The following is a 17,588-nucleotide window of genomic DNA, read 5'->3' as shown; positions in this document are numbered from 1 at the left end:
AAGACGCATCCTGGTTTGAAATGACATGGCGTTGTGGGCGCAAGCACCGCCGTAGCAACCTGCCCACGTGCACGACGCCTGTAGAAGATGCCCAGCTTGAACCGGCCCCCCATGCATAGGCCGGCGCTCGCAGCTGAAACAACAAGGGAGCCCAATGCCGCCACGTCCACTCCGGGCGGCGGCGCGCTCCTGCATGGAGTCGGTGGGTCAAGGGAGGTGACAGTCTGAGATATGCTGAGACAAGGCACGGCTGGTGGGCTCGGAGAGTGGTTGACGCTGCCAAGGCTACCGGCCGGGAGGCACCTGGCGTCACAATGCAGTGCAGAAGCCAGCCCGATGGGAGTCGTCTCTGCTCTGGCAGGCGAGCGCTGCACGCGGCCGTTGTGGCGTAGACAGCCACGCTCTCGGCTGCGCCCGCGCTCCCTCGGAGTCGGCACAGCCACTAGCCCTGTCAGCGGCCAACCCCCGGACGAGGAGCCGGAATGGGGATGGGAAATGGTGACTGCCGGTGGAGGTGTTGTGTCGCCCGTTAAGCACAGCGCGGTGGGGGTAGCAGCAGGACGACGATGCCTCCCAGCCGAGGACGAGTTGTCCTCCCGGAGACCATGGCGCGACGCGGATCGGTCGCGCTCCCTGCCCGAGATCGGGGCACGAGAGACACTCCAAAACACCCTGGACCTCCATCCCCCCTTGTCACTGCGACGACCACGGCCGGCGCCGCCGTCATCGTCGTCACGATGCCGGTCCCGCCTATTGACAGGCGGTGGGGGTCACGGCGGTCACACGTGCTGCGTTCCCCATCGATGACCCCGAAGTGCCAGTCCATCTTTCTCGGTATGACGTTTTGTAAGTGCAATCAACCCTAATTGAGGGTTTTGGTGATTAATGACAAAACAAACTAAGATTCTAACAAGTTTGCTCCTAGTATGTACACAGTATTTCTACAGACAGAAGAAGCACAGATCTTACAAGCATAAAAGTATAAAGCACAGTGGATTTAAAATTCCACATCAAATGGCGTGCTCCAAGTGCTATGAAACAATGGAGGTGCTAAGTTTATAATTCTTGAGTCATAGGAATCGCCGTACAATTAAGAGGGATCCGCGACGGTTAAGTAAGTTGTGAAACGAGCCAAGTTCAAAATCTTTTGAAAACTCCTTGGAGATCATTTTCCCAGATCATGAATGCCCTTGAGAAAAACAAAATTTACTTCCCACAAAGTCTCCCCTTTTGTTCTCTTCAAAATTCTCAAAGTTTGGTTTCAGCCCCCAAAACCGGTTCAACCGGTCCTGAAACCGGTTCAACCGGTTTCGGTACTGTTCACCCTGCCACCTCTGCTCTGACCTGTCTGACAGTCAGAGCTGTCAGAAAAGTCGCAGCAGATATTTTTCAGAAACCGGTTGAGCCGAATTTTGTCCCTACTCAGCCGGTTTTGAAACCGGTCCAGTGTCCGGCTGAGTAGCCCAGTGGACCGGGATCCCCCTGGTAGAAACCAGTTCAACCGGTTTGAAAACCGGTTCAACCGGTTTTTGCCCTTTTTATCCCAACGGCTGCCAGCTTTTGGGGGGTCCTTTATATACCCCCTCACTCTCTCTCTCTCATTTACTTCTGCCTCTCCCACGAATCTTTGGCTGACCAACCTTCAAACAAGAGCATTCACTTCACCTTTCACACCCGCAATCGCATCTCCTTCAATCATTTGAAGGACCCTTGGTGTGAGGTGAACTCGATCGAACTCGCTGTCAACTTCATCTCGATTCTCCCATTCTCTTGTTCTTGAGCTCGTTGCAAACTTAACCGTGTGCGGATTTGTTACTCTTGGAACCTCGTGTTCCTTGACGGTTAGAGGTTGCTTGGGAGTCTCCAAATTTGTGGACGACCCCAAGAAGTTTGTATCACCCGCTCCTTGAGCAGATTTGAGAAGAGATTGCCTTGACCTTTGTGGTCGGCTTGTGGAGAATTAGGGTTGGAAAAGATCCGGCCCTTTGTGGGTTCCTCAACGAGGAGTAGGACACCTTTGTGGTGGTTGCCGAACCTCGGGTTATATCGCGTGTTCTTGTGTGTTCTTGTCAAGCGCTTTATATTCGGTGGTTGGTTCATATTATTCATTTAAGTAGTTCTTGTGTAGGGCAAATCTTTAACTATATTCTGTACTACTTCGCATTTGTTCAATAGATTATCAAATTTAAGTTGAGCAGGTTCAAACTTGTTCAGTTGTGATTAAAATCGACTGAACCGGTTTGCACCTGTGCAATTTTAATTTAACCTATTTCGAAGTTTTTAGTGAAAATTTTCAGGTGTAGCCTATTCACCCCCCCTCTAGGCTACTTTCAATTGGTATCAGAGCTTCGTACCTCGTTTTACGCTTAACCGCGTGAGGAAACGATCATGTCTACACAACGGGACCATGTGGATCCTCTCCTCGAGGAAATCCCCGTCACATCTTTCGGAGAGGAAGTGGACCCCAAGGTCCTCGACCTCGCCATGAAGATTGCCGAGAGAATGTTCCTCAAAATGAAAGAGGAAGATGCTAGGAAAAAGGCCGAAGAAGAAGAATCAAGAAGAAAGGCCGAAGAAGATAAAGGTAAGGGAACATTTGATTATAATGACGATCTAGTGGATCTTTTGGTGTCTAAGGTATTGAGCAAGGTAAGTCTCAACACCGAAGGATCATCTACCAAAAGCAAAGGTAATGACTTTAGCAAAGTTCAATTCGATTACTCTAGAAATTATATTCCCAACTTCTCTTCCGCCCCACTTGGAAAGTTACCAACTCTTAGTGAGTTGAACTATGATGAGTGGGCCGACAAGATGAAGTCGCATTTAATCGGTGTGCATCCTAGTCTTTGGGAGATTGTTAATGTAGGTATGTATAAGCCCGCCCAAGGAGAAGAGATGACTCCGGAAATGATGCAAGAGGTTCATCGAAATGCTCAAGCAGTGAGCATAATTAAAGGAAGTCTTTGTCCGGAAGAATACCGGAAAGTTCAAGGAAGAGAAGATGCCCGTGACATTTGGAATATTCTTAAAATGTCACATGAAGGAGATCCCAAAGCTAAAAGACATAGAGTTGAAGCTTTGGAAAGTGAGCTTGCAAGATATGATTGGACAAAGGGTGAGTCGCTCCAATCACTCTTTGATCGGTTATGGTATTGGTCAACAAAATAAGAGTTCTTGGAAGTGAAGATTGGAGTGACTCCAAGGTAACAAGATTGTTCATGAGAGCTTATAAAGAGAAGGATAAAAGTCTTGCAAGGATGATAAGGGATCGTGATGATTATGAGGACATGACGCCTCATCAATTATTTGCAAAAATTCAACAACACGAGTCCGAAGAAGCCCCCATCAAGACAAGAGACTCTCATGCCTTGATCACAAATGAACAAGACAATCTCAAGAAGAGCAAAGACCACAAAGCAAAGAAAGTGGTCGAGACCTCAAGTGATGAAGATAGCTCAAGTGATGAAGACACAGCTATGTTCATCAAAACTTTCAAGAAATTTGTAAGGAAGAATGACAAGTTCCAAAGGAAAGGAAAGAAGAGGGTATGCTATGAATGTGGCCAAACCGGTCATTTCATAGCGGATTGTCCTAACAAGAAGGAACAAGAAGCCAAGAAGGAATACAAGAAGGATAAGTTTAAAAAGGGAGGCAAGACCAAGGGATACTTCAAGAAGAAGAAGTATGGACAAGCTCATATTGGTGAAGAATGGAACTCCGATGAAGAGAGTTCTAGCTCCGAGGAAGAGGAAGTGGTGGCAAATGTGGCCATCCAATCTACATCAAGCGCACAACTCTTCACCAACCTTCAAGACGACTCCTACACTCCAACTTGCCTCATGGCAAAGGGAGATAAGGTAACTTTATTTAGTAATGATTTTTCAAATGATGATGATGATGATCAAATTGCCATGAAAAATAAAATGATTAAAGAATTTGGCTTAAATGGATACAATGTTATCACAAAATTAATGGAAAAGCTAGAGAAAAGAAAAGGAACTCTTGATGCTCAAGAAGACTTGCTTATCCTTGAAAAGGAAAGAAACCTAGAGCTTCAAGAGTTGATTCACAATAAAGATAAAGAAGTAATTAACATGAAAACCTCTATTGATAATGTTGCAAATGAAAAGAATGCACTTGAATCAAGCATGTTAAGCTTGAATGTTCAAAATCAAGAACTTCAAGTGCAACTTGAAAAATGCAAGAACATCAATGCCCCCTCTTTAGCATTTGAATCTAAGTCTAGCTCTAATGATGATTCTTGCAAGCATTGTGCCAAATATCATGCTTCTTGTTGTCTAACTAACCATGCAAGGAAGCATAGCCCACAGGTGAAGGTCAAAGAAATTTTGAAAAGATGCTCTAGCAATGATGGGTTAAAGAAAGTTGAACCCAAGTACAAGTCCCTTAAGCCCAACAATGGAAGAAGGGGGCTTGGGTTCAACTCATCCAAGGAAAACCCTAGCACAGTGCATAAGGGGTGGAGATCCCCCAAGTTCATAGAGGGAACCACTCTATATGATGCCTTGGGGAGGATCCACTCCTCAAATGACAAGTCATCTCAGGTAAAGGTTAACTTGAGTTCAACAAAGAGTAAGATGAAGGAAGTGGGATCCTCAAGTGGACAAAAATCTAATGCTCCCATTTCCCACTCATATCTTTGTGATTATATGTTGACTTGGGATTCAGGGAAATTGGTTGTGAAATATGTGGGTGCCTACACTAAACGAAAAGTCATGAAAAGAAGTGTGTGGGTACCCAAGGCTATAACTAACACTGTAGGACCCAATTCAATTTGGGTACCTAAAAGCATAGCCTAAACTTGTTTTGCAGGTCTACTCCTCTGGTGGGTCAAGTTGGGTGCTTGACAGTGGATGTACAAATCACATGACCGGGGAGAAAGACATGTTTCATACATTGCAACTAACTCAAGAAGCACAAGAAATTGTGTTTGGAGATAGTGGCAAGAGTAAGGTGATTGGTATTGGTAAAATTCCTATATCTGACCAACAATCACTTTCAAATGTTTTATTAGTAGATTCCTTAAGCTATAATTTGTTGTCCGTTTCACAACTTTGTGGAATGGGTTATAATTGCTTATTTTCGGATGTGGATGTGAAGATCCTTAGAAGGGAGGACTCCTCAGTTGCCTTTACCGGTCGCTTGAAGGGCAAGCTTTATCTTGTTGATTTCACAACAAGTAAAGTGACGCCTGAGACTTGTTTAGTGGCAAAATCCGACAAGGGTTGGCTATGGCATCGTCGGCTAGCCCATGTCGGTATGAGGAATTTGGCCAAACTTCAAAAGGATAATCACATCATTGGACTAACAAATGTTGTATTTGAGAAAGATAGGGTTTGTGGCGCATGCCAAGCAGGAAAGCAACATGGAGTCCCACATCAATCAAAGAATGTGGTCACAACAAAGAGGCCATTGGAGCTTCTTCACATGGACCTCTTCGGACCTGTGGCCTACATTAGCATTGGTGGTAGTAAGTATGGTTTAGTTATTGTTGATGATTTTTCTCGATTCACCTGGGTTTTCTTTTTGAGTGACAAAGGTGAAACTCAAGAAATTTTAAAGAAATTCATGAGGAGAGCTCAAAATGAATTTGAGCTCAAAATCAAGAAAGTGAGAAGCGATAATGGGACGGAATTCAAGAACACAGGTGTCGAAGAATTCTTAGGAGAAGAGGGAATCAAACATGAGTTCTCGGTGCCTTACACTCCACAACAAAATGGTGTTGTGGAAAGAAAGAACCGAACTCTAATTGAAGCTGCAAGAACCATGTTGGATGAATACAAGACACCTGACAACTTTTGGGCAGAGGCGGTCAACACCGCCTGCCATGCAATCAACCGTCTCTATCTTCATAAGATCTACAAAAAGACTGCTTATGAGCTTCTCACTGGTAACAAACCTAAAGTTGATTATTTTAGAGTATTCGGTTGTAAATGTTTTATTCTTAACAAGAAAGTCAAGAGCTCAAAGTTTGCTCCTAGAGTGGACGAGGGCTTCTTGCTTGGTTATGCATCAAATGCGCATGGATATCGTGTTTTCAACAATTCCACCGGTCTTGTTGAAATAGTGATAGACGTGACATTTGATGAGTCTAATGGCTCGCAAGGGCATGTTTCTAATGACACTGCAGGAAATGAAGAACTACCTTGTGAGGCCATAAAGAAACTTGCCATAGGTGAGGTGAGACCTCAAGAAAGGGATGATGAAGAAGGAACCTTGTGGATGACCAATGAGGTAGTTGATGTGGGTGCAAGGGTGGTGAGTGACAATGTCTCCACCCAAGCAAACCCATCAACCTCAAGTCATCCAAGCCACGAAGAAAATCATCAAAGGATGCCAACAGTGGTAGAAGATGAACAAGAAAATATTGATGGTGAAGTGCCTCTTGATCAAGTAACTGATGAGGAAGAGCAAATACAAAGACATCCATCAGTGCCTCATCCTAGAGTCCATCAAACAATTCAAAGGGATCATCCAGTGGACAACATCCTGGGTAGCATCAGGAGAGGGGTAACAACTCGATCTCGTTTAGCTAATTTTTGTGAATTTTACTCGTTTGTTTCCTCTCTTGAGCCACTTAAGGTTGAAGAAGCATTGGGTGATCCGGATTGGATAATTGCCATGCAAGAGGAGTTGAACAACTTCACTAGGAATGAAGTCTGGTCCTTAGTCCAAAGACCCAAACAAAATGTGATTGGGACTAAATGGGTCTTTAGGAACAAGCAAGATGAACATGTCGTGGTTACAAGAAACAAGGCACGGTTGGTTGCCCAAGGCTATACTCAAGTGGAAGGACTTGATTTTGGTGAAACATATGCGCCGGTAGCAAGGTTAGAATCAATTAGAATATTAATTGCCTATGCTACTAATCATGATTTCAAGCTATATCAAATGGATGTCAAGAGCGCTTTTCTAAATGGACCACTACAAGAAAGAGTATATGTGGAGCAACCACCGGGGTTTGAAGACCCAAAGAAGCCAAATCATGTTTATCTTCTTCACAAGGCACTCTACGGGCTTAAACAAGCCCCTAGAGCTTGGTATGACTGTCTTAAAGATTTTTTAATTAAAAATGGGTTTACAATAGGAAAAGCTGACTCTACTTTATTTACTCGAAAAGTTGATAATGAATTATTTGTGTGCCAAATATATGTTGATGACATTATATTTGGTAGTACTAATGAAAAATTTTGTGAAGAGTTTAGCAAAGTAATGACGAACAGGTTTGAGATGTCTATGATGGGCGAGCTTAAATACTTCCTGGGATTTCAAGTCAAACAACTCAAGGAAGGTACTTTTCTATGCCAAACTAAATATACTCAAGATATGCTCAAGAAGTTTGGCATGGAAAAAGCAAAGCACGCCAAGACTCCAATGTCATCAAATGGACATCTCGACCTAAATAAGGAAGGTAAACCTGTAGATCAAAAATTATATAGATCAATGATAGGATCACTGCTTTACTTATGTGCATCTAGGCCTGATATAATGTTGAGTGTTTGCATGTGTGCACGTTTTCAAGCAAATCCTAAAGACTGCCATCTTGTAGCCGTTAAGAGAATTCTAAGATACTTAGTCCACACCCAAAACCTAGGATTATGGTATCCTAAAGGCTCCCTTTTCGATTTGCTTGGCTACTCTGACTCAGATTATGCCGGTTGCAAAGTGGATCGAAAAAGCACTACTGGGACTTGCCAATTCCTTGGGCGGTCCTTAGTGTCATGGAGTTCCAAGAAACAAAATTGTGTTGCACTTTCCACTGCAGAAGCTGAATACATAGCAGCTGGGGCATGTTGTGCACAGTTGTTATGGATGAAGCAAACCCTTAGAGATTTTGGTTGTGAGTTTAACAAAATTCCACTTCTGTGTGACAATGAGAGTGCCATAAAACTTGCAAACAATCCGGTGCAACACTCTAGAACTAAACATATTGACATCAGACACCATTTCTTGAGAGACCATGAAGCCAAAGGAGATATCGAACTATTTCATGTGAGCACCGAAAATCAACTAGCCGATATCTTCACAAAACCCCTTGATGAGACTAGGTTTTGTTTTCTTAGGAGTGAGCTAAATATCTTGGATTCTCGAAACGTGACTTAATAACTAAAATTTTGATCAAATTTGATGGTTGAAAATTGATTGTTTGAGCAATATGAAATGAGAAATATCATTTTTATCTTTAAAATATCTCATGTCATATTTGCTAAGTGCTATTACAGCCCCTCCGGGCAATATTTGAAATCTGGTTGAGTAAACCGGCTGAGTAGACCACTCAACCGGTTTCTGGTGGAAACCGGTTGAACCGGTATAAAAACCGGTTGAACCGGTTTTGGCCGTCGCGCCGTCAGTCTGCGCGCAGTCTGCGCTGACAGCTGCGCAGTCTGCGCTGTCAGTTTTGCAGTCTGTGCTGTCAGACTGCCAGGAGTTTCGCGCAGTCAACACCGTTTTCTGCGCGCTTTTACTGCGCCGTTTGACCCGAAACCGGTTGAACCGGTTTTGGAACCGGTTGAACCGGTTTTCGGTTTTTCTGGCGGCCGACTCCTTCCCTTTTTATGTCTCTCCCTCTCTCCTCTTCCCTTCTCAGACTCATTTTCCAGCCGCCGCCGCTCTCATTTCTCTCTCACTCCTTCACACTCCACTCCAAACTCTCTCGAGCCCTCACTCTTTTGGAAGAGTGGTTGGAGATCCGTTCTTCCCGGCGTGTTTCCACCATCTTCCTCCATCTCGTTGGGAGATCTTGACCCAATCTTCGGATCGAGGTATTGCTCTATGTTATTTCCTTGTACTCGATCCTACGCGTTCTTAATTATCATTTGTATCATTCATTGGGTACATTGTAGTTTAAGTGATTGCAACACTTAGATTATCTTCATTTTGTCACAAACATTGTTTGAGATTAGCGATTTGATATTGTTCGTTGTAGTTGAACCGCTCATATGAACGGTTGAAGTGCATACTCAATATCTTATGTGTTTCTTCTCAAACGTGTTTGATCCTTGCTCATCATAGGTTCTATTTCTTATTTCTTATTTCTTAGAATGGTGCGTCGAAGGAACCCGTCGGTGGTCGAATCCGACTCCTCGGATGACCAGGAAATCCACGGAGATACCCCACCTCGCTCTCGATCCAAGCGAGGGCGCGGAAGCGGCAATGTCATGCCGGGTGCTGAGGCCTCCGGGTCTCAAAGTACTCGCGGTCGAACATCCCGGAATCCTTCCGGACGGTCTCGACCTGCGACGAATCCGCAGGCGTGGGAGCCTGCGAGTGATGATGATGGTGGGAAGGACGATGAAGTTGATCTTCCCCCGGCCCAGGCTCCTGTGATTCGCGGCTTGGTCCTCCACCGTGCAGAGGCTCGGCGTGCTGGCAATGAGCCAGTCACTGACTTCACTGCCAGTGGAGGGTCTGCTCTTCTCCCAGGATCTTCGTTTCCAAAATCCTGTATTGCGTATTCGCGATGCCAGGATCGATGGAAATCGCTTTTGGACTCTTCACCACGTGGATTTCTATAATTCCGTCATTCTACCCAAGAAGCATCAACCCATCCTACATCAACGATATATTAACTGGGAAGGTTGTGAAGCGATTGGAGACCCAGAAATGTCACAGGCACTAAGGGTCTGTGAAAGGAAACAAATGAAGAATATCATGACATTCCAATATGATTGGAACGATGAAGTGATTGCTCAATTCTACTCCACTCTCTGGATAAAGCTTGCTGACGAGGAGAGTCATTACAACTACCCCTATCTGAACTTCTTCATTGAAGGTAGTTGGTACAAGGTGAGCTATCGTCGATTTGCTCACATTCTTGGCTTTTCTGACGATGATATATCTGGAGACAAGATCAAGATTCATGATTTCCGGCAGCCCACAAGAGATGAAGCCAAGGATCTTCATCTGTCTGAGTCTGGAAAGTATTGGGAGTCGACCAACATTCATAAGTATTATCGTTATATCAACTCCCTCTGCAGGATGACCCTCATTCCAAAAGGGGGAAATCAGATGAACATCCTTGGGGAGAGCAAGGTCTTGCTCTCTTTTATGAAACCCAACAGCTCAGAAAGGATTAATGTCTTTGACATGATATGGCAGGAAATTATTCATGCAGCCTGCTTTCCTTTGAAGGGGTGTCTTCATGCTCCATTCATTATGAAGATGATTGAGGTCGTGACCCAATTCAGATTTGACAAAGGCACCCGACATCAGTCATACACCCCTTTCTGGATTGATCCCAACAATCCAGCTGGGCGCCTCAGGAAAGCCCCCTCCAGTTCTCGTGGTCATACATCTGCGGGTCCGTCTGCTGGTGCTGGTGCTGGTGCTGGTGCTGCTGCTGGTGCCTCACGCCCTTCCCCTGGCCGCGGATCTCCCACACCACGTGGTCGAGGTCGTGGCCGTGGGATGGGTGCCCGCCTGGCCCACGGGTTTGCAGCTTTCTTCTCCATGTGCCGAAATATTGCTGCAGATGTCCATGAGGTTGCTCGACGTCAGCGGGAGACCGACGACAACCTACGTCGTCAAGCTTCCGCTTTGGGTACTCCCTTCGCCCCTCGCTCTCCTGATGTACCTCTCCACCCTCCTCCTCCAGATGTCAACGAGTGGTACCAGCAGGCATATGGGGTACCTTTTTCAACAGCCAATGACGTCGAAGAAGAAGAAACTTATTTTGATGATCCGGAGCAGTTTGTCCCGCCCCCATATCACGGGGATCCGGGCCAATCGTCCTCTTATCCTCCGCCCTAGGACCCGTCTGGCAGTGCTCCTCCTCCGGCCCAGTCTGGAGAGGAACACTTTGCCTCTGACCTGGCGCAACACTTCTTCGCTCCTCATCATCCTCCTCCTCACTGGTGATCATTGGATTGGCGCTTCTCTCTCTCTCTTTTTGGTTCTTGTTGCCAAAAAGGGGGAGAAAAAGTTTATTATTCAGTACCCCTTTATTTTTGTAATGAACACTTGGTCTGTAATAACTATTTGATGCATGCATGGCTTGAATGCCATAAACACTTTTATGATGGGATGAGACGAGCTCTCATTATTGTAATAGCTGTAGAACCTTTTCATATCATATGCTATGCAATAATGAGCTTGAATGTGCTTTTACTCTTTCTATTCAACTATGTTTCATTCCTCATCATTTCTTGTGCATGGTGTTGGTTGTTCTCTCTAAATATGTTGCAAATTGACATATCAAGTCAATATTAATATCGCAAAACTCATGCACATATTTAGGGGGAGCTACACATACACAAAGGATTTTATATCACAAGTACTTGTAACTTTTAATTCTTATTTCTATTCTAGTTTGTTTTGGCATCAATCACCAAAAAGGGGGAGATTGTAAGTGCAATCAACCCTAATTGAGGGTTTTGGTGATTAATGACAAAACAAACTAAGATTCTAACAAGTTTGCTCCTAGTATGTACACAGTATTTCTACAGACAGGAGAAGCACAGATCTTACAAGCATAAAAGTATAAAGCACAGCGGATTTAAAATTCCACATCAAATGGCGTGCTCCAAGTGCTATGAAACAATGGCGGTGCTAAGTTTATAATTCTTGAGTCATAGGAATCGCCGTACAATTAAGAGGGATCCGCGACGGTTAAGTAAGTTGTGAAACGAGCCAAGTTCAAAATCTTTTGAAAACTCCTTGGAGATCATTTTCCCAGATCATGAATGCCCTTGAGAAAAACAAAATTTACTTCCCACAGAGTCTCCCCTTTTGTTCTCTTCAAAATTCTCAAAGTTTGGTTTCAGCCCCCAAAACCGGTTCAACCGGTCCTGAAACCGGTTCAACCGGTTTCGGTACTGTTCACCCTGCCACCTCTGCTCTGACCTGTCTGACAGTCAGAGCTGTCAGAAAAGTCGCAGCAGATATTTTTCAGAAACCGGTTGAGCCGAATTTTGTCCCTACTCAGCCGGTTTTGAAACCGGTCCAGTGTCCGGCTGAGTAGCCCAGTGGACCGGGATCCCCCTGGTAGAAACCAGTTCAACCGGTTTGAAAACCGGTTCAACCGGTTTTTGCCCTTTTTCTCCCAACGGCTGCCAGCTTTTGGGGGGTCCTTTATATACCCCCTCACTCTCTCTCTCTCATTTACTTCTGCCTCTCCCACGAATCTTTGGCTGACCAACCTTCAAACAAGAGCATTCACTTCACCTTTCACACCCGCAATCGCATCTCCTTCAATCATTTGAAGGACCCTTGGTGTGAGGTGAATTCGATCGAACTCGTTGTCAATTTCATCTCGATTCTCCCATTCTCTTGTTCTTGAGCTCGTTGCAAACTTAACCGTGTGCGGATTTGTTACTCTTGGAACCTCGTGTTCCTTGACGGTTAGAGGTTGCTTGGGAGTCTCCAAATTTGTGGACGACCCCAAGAAGTTTGTATCACCCGCTCCTTGAGCAGATTTGAGAAGAGATTGCCTTGACCTTTGTGGTCGGCTTGTGGAGGATTAGGGTTGGAAAAGACCCGACCCTTTGTGGGTTCCTCAACGAGGAGTAGGACACCTTTGTGGTGGTTGCCGAACCTCGGGTTATATCGCGTGTTCTTGTGTGTTCTTGTCAAGCGCTTTATATTCGGTGGTTGGTTCATATTATTCATTTAAGTAGTTCTTGTGTAGGGCAAATCTTTAACTATATTCTGTACTACTTCGCATTTGTTCAATAGATTATCAAATTTAAGTTGAGCAGGTTCAAACTTGTTCAGTTGTGATTAAAATCGACTGAACCGGTTTGCACCTGTGCAATTTTAATTTAACCTATTTCGAAGTTTTTAGTGAAAATTTTCAGGTGTAGCCTATTCACCCCCCCTCTAGGCTACTTTCACGTTTCCATATTCGTCCGGCGGCGGCTCGATGATGTCCAGGTGGACAAGCACCCTGAAGGTGAGACCCTTACGGCCGCGCGGTGGGCCATGGCCATCAGACATCGTTGTCGAACCATCTATGAGCATGAGCCAAGTTACCTTTGGTATGTCCGATGGGTCGTACATCCAGTCCCAGAGGTAGAGCGCCCTGGAGTCATCCCAACGGAGGGACCTCGCCTCAACATAATCAACGGTGCAAGCTCTCGCGACCGTCCTCTTGGCGATGCTTTCGTTCCAGGCGTGCGCTGGGATCCCCTCTAGGCAGATGCAGATGTGGTATCGCAGATCGATGAGGTCGCGATAGGGGAGAATGCGCCATGGCTTGATGCGGATGTCGATGTCGGTGCGGTCGACCCCGAAGCGTCCCAACTCCAGAGCTGCGCTACGATGGTGCTGGTGCACGAACGTGATGAGGAAGTCTTCAGGACGGTGGCGCGACACCTTGATTTCCTCCTCCAGAACGCCGAGCCTTGCACAGAGAGCCCGGGCAACTACCGTTGGCCCGACATCGTCCTTCTCTCTACATAGGCAGGCCACCACGGAGTATGCGGTCAGGCGCTACAGCTCTTCTTCCATAGCCGAGTTGGTCAAAGCCATGGCAGCAGTCTCCATTGGCCGGAGCTCCGGGCACCCAGGCTGCGACATCCCGCCCGTCGGTAGCCTGGGGAAGACGGATGTGTCATCAAGGCGAGGTGGGCTCGGAGCCGCGGCAGAAGGAATGTGAAGGTTGCGGCTGATGTGAGGAGATGTCGCCCTGCAATCCCTAGCTTTATGGCCGACGCGGTTGTAGGCCAAGCAGCGGATGGGGTCCCTACATGCCACGGCCAGGTGCCCGCGACAAAGGTAGCAGATGCACTTACCTTGGTCATCACTTCAGGCAAAATGTGCAACCGTTATGAAGGAATATTCGGACAAAGGTCCGATCTACCACGAGCGCGCGTGTGACAGTCCTTCATCATTTTCTCGACTTCTTAATAGATGTGCCAATGGTCCACATATTTAAGTTGATTGATTTGTCCCTTAAACTTTCAGTATGGTACTAAATTATTAGTACACCGTAGCATTAAAGTGGGCATTTAGCATTGACTATTATTGAATATTAATTTGGGTCAATCCCACATTAATCCAATAGAATAATGGTGGTGTGAGTGTTGGGTGTGTTGGTAAGTTGGTTTCTTTCCTCTTTTTAATGAGTTTGAGTGTGCCATGCACCCAATTCTTACCTTGCCTTAATAAAATGACACATACATGTACTACATGTTCAAGAGGGAAAACAAATCAAGCTTTGAAGAATGGATAATTGATATTACAACATCCTTGTCACAAGGGTTGTGTCAAGGTCATCGGAGATAGAGGATCACCTTGATGCAACTTCACCGAATTCTTCCCTTCCTTAAATGGAACACAGTTGTTTAGGTGTTCTAGTTCATGGTCGTTTTATTTTGTATCACAAAGGCATGAATGTAACCTGAAAGCTTGAGTGTGTGTGGTTTTTGTTCTGGTTACCTGAAAGCTTGAGTGTGTGTGGTTTGTGTTTTGGTTAGGTTCTTATAGCCTCTTTTCTTGTTTAAAAAAATATTGTACACAGTTCTTCTACATGTTTAAAAAGGGCAAACTTGGTGCCGGAGGCTCTCATCAGTGGGGTTAGGGAGGGATAAACTAAGTTAAGTCTTCTCCAGTGTTGGGGACTTGTTCTCAAATCCTTCGAGTTAAGAACAAGGCAACACAAAATATTAAATGTTAATGTCCTTCGTCCTTCGAAGCATTATTTCACTTAGGATATAAAGATCTTCGAACGAAGGTCATGAAGGACGTACCTTCATAATCATGGTATATGTTAATGAAAGTCGAAGCATATGAAACATGAAAAATAATATGAATAATCATATAATATCATTCACATAAATTCATTATATAAACTTGGGTAAATCTAAAGACCATATTTAATTACATTTGTACCTTCGACTTGACAGAGGGTAAAAATCCAAGCGTTGTGCACGAGCAAATACAAGATAGCGTGAACAGTACAGGGGTACTGTTCATCTATTTATAGGCACAGGACGCAGCCTGTGAGAAATTACATTCATGCCCTTTACAAATAATTATAATCATAATACAAGCTATCATGGTCCGATTGGTCATTTTATCTTTAAGTCGGTGCATCTGGAAATATACTCCGAAGCTCTCTGAATGATAGCTTCGGCTTTGTGTCAATCTTCCGAAGGTGTTTCTTCTTATGGGACCTTCGGCGACGAAGCAGACCCCCAACAGTAGCCCCTTCACGGTGCCAGATCGTTTTTCGTAACGAGTTCGACCCGTGAAAAATTCTCTCAGGCTTCGGAATGCCGAAGATCCGAAAAACACCTTCCCTTAGCTTGTTGTCGAGAAACGATTTAAATATTCCGAGTGAAAGGTGGTCCCACCATATAACGGGTACGCGCGGTCTGGTGATTCACCTTCTTGGGCACTATGGTCCACCGTTCAGTGAGTGCGAGTGACTGTTCAGCGGGTGCTAGCGGCTTGACGATTCACCTTCCCACCTGCAGCACTATATAAACAGACGGGTAGGTGTGAAGTTACCACAGCATTTACTGCTATTGCAGTGTTGTGCTGTCGAAAAATTTGACCACAGCCGAAGCTTATTCACCATATTCTCAATCAAAGGATCGCTTTGCTCTAGCTTCGTGACAAGAGGGAGCTTCTGCAAAGATACAAAAATAATCAACTTCGCCAAAATGCAAAAAATTCAGCATCAAATGGCCAGGGTGCGCTCAACAGCTAGGGTTACACGCGACTGAGAGGAAACCAAAGCTGGTGAAACTGCTCCAATCTCCGAAGTTATAAGGCGGTCGAGACTGGTTGCGACGGTGGGTGCTTTTGACGAAGGTGCACCTGCTACTAAAGCAGAGCAGGCAGATATTGAAGAGGGCGATACTGGAGAAGAAGAGATTGATTATAACACCGCTATGCCATCCAAGCCCAGCCATTTGAATTTTGGGAAGTCGACTGTCTCCGAAGCTGATATGCCCATGATGACGAAGCTAGGCTACTTTAGGGAAGCCGATAAGAAGTTGATTCGCTTTGGCGGGGAAGAGACCATCCTGAAACCAGAAAATGATGAAGTGTAGTTTTTAAGAGCTTCTTTAAAGTAGGTGATAGTCGCCTAGAGGGGGGGGTGAATAGGGCGAAACTGAAATTTACAAATATAAACACAACTACAAGCCGGGTTAGCGTTAGAAATATGATAGCGTCCGCGAGAGAGGGTGCAAAACAAATCGCAAGCGAATAATGAAGTGAGACACGCGGATTTGTTTTACCGAGGTTCGGTTTTCTCAAACCTACTCCCCGTTGAGGAGGCCACAAAGGCCGGGTCTCTTTCAACCCTTACCCTCTCTCAAACGGTCCCTCGGACCGAGTGAGCTTTCTCTTCTCAATCACTTAGAACACAAAGTTCCCACAAGGACCACCACAAGCTTGGTGTCTCTTGCCTCAATTACAAGTGAGTTTGATCGCAATGAAAGAATCAAGAAAGAAGAAAGCAATCCAAGCGCAAGAGCTCGAAAGAACACAAGCAAATCTCTCTCTCTAATCACTAGGGCGTTGTGTGGAATTTGGAGAGGATTTGATCTCTTTTGTGTGTCTAGAATTGAATGCTAGAGCTCTTGTAAGTAGTTGGGAAGTGGAAAACTTGGATGAAATGAATGGTGGGGTGGTTGGGGTATTTATAGCCCCAACCACCAAACATGACCGTTGGTGGAGGCTGTCTGTCGTATGGTGCACCGGACAGTCCGGTGCACACCGTACATGTCCGGTGCGCTAGCCACGTCACCAATGCCGTTGGATTCCGACCGTTGGAGCTTCTGACTTCTGGGCCCGCCTGGATGTCCGGTGCACACCGGACATGTACTGTTCAATGTCTGGTGCGCCAGTATGGGCGTGCCTGACTTCTGCGCGCTTCTGGCGTGCATTGAATGCGCCTGCAGTGACCGTTGGCGCGAAGTAGCCGTTGCTCTGCTGGTTCACCGGACAGTCCGGTGTACACCGGACATGTCCGGTGAATTATAGCGGAGCAGCCGCTGCGTTTTCCGAGGCTGGCGAGTTCCGGAGGCCGCTCTTCCTTGGAGCACCGGACACTGTCTGGTGTACACCGGACAGTCCGGTGAATTATAGTGGAGCGCCTCTGGAAATTCCCGAAGGTGGCAAGTTGGAGTTGGAGTCCTCTGGTGCACCGGACACTGTCCGGTGGTCCACCGGACAGTCCGGTGCCCCAGACCAGAGGTGCCTTCGGTTGTCCCTTTGCTCCTTTGTTGAATCCAATATTTGATCTTTTTATTGGCTAAGTGTGAACCTTTTACACCTGTATAACTTATACACTAGAGCAAACTAGTTAGTCCAATTATTTGTGTTGGGCAATTCAACCACCAAAATTATTTAGGAACTAGGTGCAAGCCTAATTCCCTTTCAATCTCCCCCTTTTTGGTGATTGATGCCAACACAAACCAAAGCAAATATAGAAGTGCATAATTGAACTAGTTTGCATAATGTAAGTGCAAAGGTTGCTTGGAATTGAGCCAATATAAATACTTACAAGATATGCATGGATCGTTTCTTTCTTTTTAACATTTTGGACCACGCTTGCACCACATGTTTTGTTTTTGCAAAAACTTTTGTAAATCCTTTTCAAAGTTCTTTTGCAT

The sequence above is a fragment of the Zea mays genome, chromosome 10 (genome assembly GCF_902167145.1).
Source record: "Zea mays cultivar B73 chromosome 10, Zm-B73-REFERENCE-NAM-5.0, whole genome shotgun sequence".
Lineage (NCBI taxonomy): Eukaryota > Viridiplantae > Streptophyta > Magnoliopsida > Poales > Poaceae > Zea > Zea mays.
Note: the sequence above shows the minus strand (reverse complement) of the source record.